Source organism: Euphorbia lathyris, chromosome 2 (assembly GCF_963576675.1).
Source record: "Euphorbia lathyris chromosome 2, ddEupLath1.1, whole genome shotgun sequence".
NCBI classification, from domain to species: Eukaryota; Viridiplantae; Streptophyta; class Magnoliopsida; order Malpighiales; family Euphorbiaceae; genus Euphorbia; species Euphorbia lathyris.
Window position 1 is genome coordinate 80,047,873 of NC_088911.1, and position 4,327 is coordinate 80,052,199.

The 4,327-nt window shown below is 30.1% G+C and overlaps 1 long non-coding RNA gene across 1 annotated transcript; it reads right to left on the reverse strand.

The window, feature by feature from the left end:
* Window positions 1–443: 443 nt before the first annotated feature.
* Window positions 444–2,806, reverse strand: LOC136220863 (uncharacterized). Its single transcript, XR_010684753.1, has 4 exons — window positions 2,474–2,806; window positions 2,276–2,384; window positions 2,089–2,167; window positions 444–587 (listed from the first exon to the last, which is right to left on the reverse strand). It is a non-coding gene; the product is annotated as an uncharacterized lncRNA (long non-coding RNA).
* Between the last annotated feature and the right edge of the window lie 1,521 nt (window positions 2,807–4,327).

The window sequence follows — 4,327 nt, forward strand, 5'->3', positions numbered from 1 at the left end:
GCTCATTTTAGACAAAATTTCATTCGTCACCTTTGCGGTATATATTGTGACCAATAATTAGTCACGACATCGATTATATTTCGTTGCTACTAGATTATATTAGTCACAAAATGTTAGTTGGTTGGACAAATGTTTAATACCTATTGTGACAAAATTTGTTAATATGACAAAAGAATATTTGTTACAATTAATTTATTATTAAAATGTGACCAATGCAATATTTGTTACAATTTATTTAATATATTGTGATTAGTGCATCGTCATCAATTGTGTGATTTTTTTTAACAAGTTAGATGTTCTCGTCATAAGTTTTTTGCTTTAAAACTTAATTATTCATTTTATATATCAAGCTAATGAATATAATATCATATCTCAAGACTCAATCCAATATTCTATTAATCCACAATAGAAAAATGTACATTATCAACAATAGAAAAGCCACTAATTTAATTACAATGAAGAACACCAGATGTTTATAAGAAACAGTAAATCTAAAAATAATATCCAACTTTAATTTTGAGACAGTAGTTTTGCGAAATTGTTGCTGCTGCTCCAATTTAGAATACTCTTGGTGCCTCGAGATCATCCTGAAAGCAACAAAAAAGTAAACTATAACCCATCTAATAAGTATACAAGGAAAGCTTTTTAATAAGTTAATAACAAATTTTCTACATCCAGAAGACATGAACTGCTGTCTAAATTGTTAAATATCCAAAGGATGAACAAAATCTAACAGTTTTCTTACACAACTGAGAAAAAAATAACAATTCATGATCTTAAATATATGGTACAATAAACACAGGATGACAAAGGATTGAAGATTTTTAGTTGGAGAAAAGCATCATGGAGAAAAAAGATATCATTGACCGTACAGAAAGTTTCCTATAGTGAGTAGTAATAGAAACTTTTTTTCCTTGATTACTTGACGAATCAACTAAATATAAAATCTAATAGAAACAACTACGAAACATCATAAACAATTCATAATCATAACACATAAAATTACGCTTAAATAAGAGGTTGCATATGCAGGAGGCCTGGATTCAATTATTTTGCTAGTGTGGATTGGTCATTGACGCTGAATTGAAAAACCACATTTGTTTTGCCAATTTTACACCTACAGCTAGAGAACTATCAAACTGAATATAAATATATAATATAACACATCCCCCTGCAGAAATAATTTCATTCTTCATTTCTATTTCTAGATAGCATCACATATATTAGAGTACCTTGCTTTAATATCAATAGCTATCTCACAATTGCATAAAGTCAATGCTTGAAACAACTAATTGACTTGAGTAATTTTTGTGTCATATTTAGCAAAGTGGTAAATTCCTAACTGATAAATCAGAGCCAGACTATCCTTTTAAAAGCAAATTTTCATATCAGGCTATAGAAACCATTTAACAGAGTTATCAAACTTCAATTTTTTTGTTAGACCTAGTCTAAACTTGTCAAGAAAATATTTCCTCTATCTCATGTCAGCTCATGACAATTAAAATACTAGAAAAAACACAAGTTTTTATAATAAAAATTGGGATAAGGTATCAAAATAGGCCTATGGTTTTGGGGGAAGTATCAATTTAGGTCTCGAAAACAGATTGGACACGTCATTTCTATTACTCCGTTAAGTTTTGATTTCTCCCTCCACGTATAATCGATAGAACTTAACGGAGTAATGTCAACGTCGTGTTTCGTTCCATTATCGATACCTAAATTGGTACCTTTTTTTAAAGGCCTATATTAGTGTTATTTTTTACGTGGAGCCTAAATTGATACTTCCCTAACAACCATAGACCTATTTTAGTACCTTATCATTTGACACAATCAAATTAACAAGACCATATGACATGTTACAGAAAATTAAGATATGCAATCTAGAATTGGCGAGTGTTGCGGGTGTTAGTATTTGCTGGATCAAATTCATTTGTACATCCGCCATACCAAAACCATCCCCTTATTCACATAAACCAATAACAGTGCACACAAGATCAACAGATATAATAGGAAAATTTACCAGAAAATTTTGAATAATAGTAATGTCAATGTACCCAAAATATTGAATAATAATAACATGCTGCATACCTTGATATAGAAATTGCCGTCTACTTCTTGAACTAGGGATAAACGTTGAACCAAATTTGTCACTAGTTTTTTTCTGAGTCTACAACATACAACAAATATCAATTTCAATTAAAATAGTTTAGGGTGGAAACAAAACCAAATTTCAAATAACGAAAAACATAAAACATTATCTAATTTGAGAGTTTACTGTATGGAAGAAGCAGCCTTGGCAGCTCTATAAGCTTCGGGAGCGGTACTCTATAAACGATGGAGAATTAATTGCAGCATTCTCTCAAATGGCACCGTATTGCAAAAATCTGAAACCCTACTCAGACCAGAGCAATAAATTGAAAAAACCCAATTTATAAATACCCAAATCATACGGATAACATTTACATTAACAAACCTGAAATTCTATTGGGTATGAAGAAGTGAGTAGAGACTTCAATTAGACACCATAACATCAACAATGGCTGACAGAGCTACAATGTTGGTCTTTCAGAAAATTTACGGATCTGAAATTGATATTCACAGAGACGGATAAGGATAAAGAGCAAGGGGAAAACAGAATGGAAGAAGGTAGAAATAGGAAGTGGTGGCAAGAGTTGGTGGCCGGAGAAGAAGCAAAGGTGGGAGATGGGTTTGGTTATAGGGTTTCTGATATGAAAGGGGAAAGTGAGGGGTCGCCAGAGAGATGAGTTTAATTTCTGTTATCCACTTGTTTTATATTTAGGTTTCATTTTGTTAATGAATTTCGTCTTTTCCTTTTCTTTTCCAATAGAGAAAATAATAGATATATAGTTATAATTTTGAAACATATTGTGACCACACACTATTTCTTGCCATAGTCACTAATAAAAAAAAAAAGGGGCGGCCCGGTCGCATTACGCGTCCCCGCTGAGCGAGGGTCCGGGGAGGGGTCCCACCACAAGGGTGTATTGGGGGCAAGCCTTCCCTTGCCAATTTAATTGGCAAGAGGCCGCTCCTAAGACTCGAACCCGTGACCTCAGGTCACACGGCAACAACGTTTTACCGTTGCGCCAAGGCTATATATGTTGTTGTAACAAAATTATTTTGTCATAATAGTATTAATTTTTTAGAGACAAAATAATAGTCTCCATATATGTTTACAATTTTAACCCAAAAATATTATGTCATATATATTGCTACGAAATAGTAGTGACAAATTGATTTCGTTCCAAAATATACGTATAGTGACAACATTTTGTCAAAATAAGTATTTCATCACAATCTTTTGTATCTAGATTAATTATTGTGACAAATAATTTATTTTGTCACAATAAACATATTTATTGTGACAAAAATACTTTCGTTACAACAGAATTAGTCATAATATCATGATTTTTTTGTAGTGTACGTATAGTTTGACTAAATTTATATAACATTTTTATTTTAGGAGAAAAAAATTCACAAACCTTGTGAAAATAGAGTTTTACGTAAAACCTATAAATTTTACGTAAATCTTTTATATTTTGATATAAATGACGTTAAGTTGGACATAATTTATGTAACCTTGTTATTTTAGGAGAAAAAATCCACAAACCTTGTGAAAATTAGAGTTTTACATATAAAACCTTTGAACTTAACGTAAATCTTTTATATTTCGATATAATTTACGTAGAGTTTGACTAAATTTACGTAATCTTTTTAGTTTAGGCGGAAAAAATTCACAAACCTTGTGAAAATAGAGTTTTACGTAAAACCTGTGAATTTTACGTAAATCTTTTATTTTTAGACATAATTTACATAAGATTGACTAAATTTACGTAAACCTTTTACTTTAGGAGAAAAATTCACAAACATTGTGAAAATTAGAGTTTTATGTAAAACCGTTGAACTTTAAATAAATCTTTTATTTTTAGATATAATTTACGTATAGTTTGAATAAATTTATATAACCTTCTTATTTTAGGATAAAAAAATTCACAAACCTTGTGAAAAATTGAGTTTTACATAAAACTTTTAAACTTTACGTAAATCATTGATTTTTAGATATAATTTACGTAAAGTTTGACTAAATTTACGTAATCTTGTTACTTTAGGAAATAAAATCCAGAAACCTTGTGAAAAATAGAGTTTTACGTAAAATATTTGAACTTTACGTAAATCTTTTATTTTTAGACATAATTTACGTAAAGTTAGACTAAATTTACGTAACCTTGTTATGTTAGGAGATAAAATACAGAAACCTTGTGAAATATAGAGTTTTCTCTAAAAATTTTGGATTTTATGCAAATCT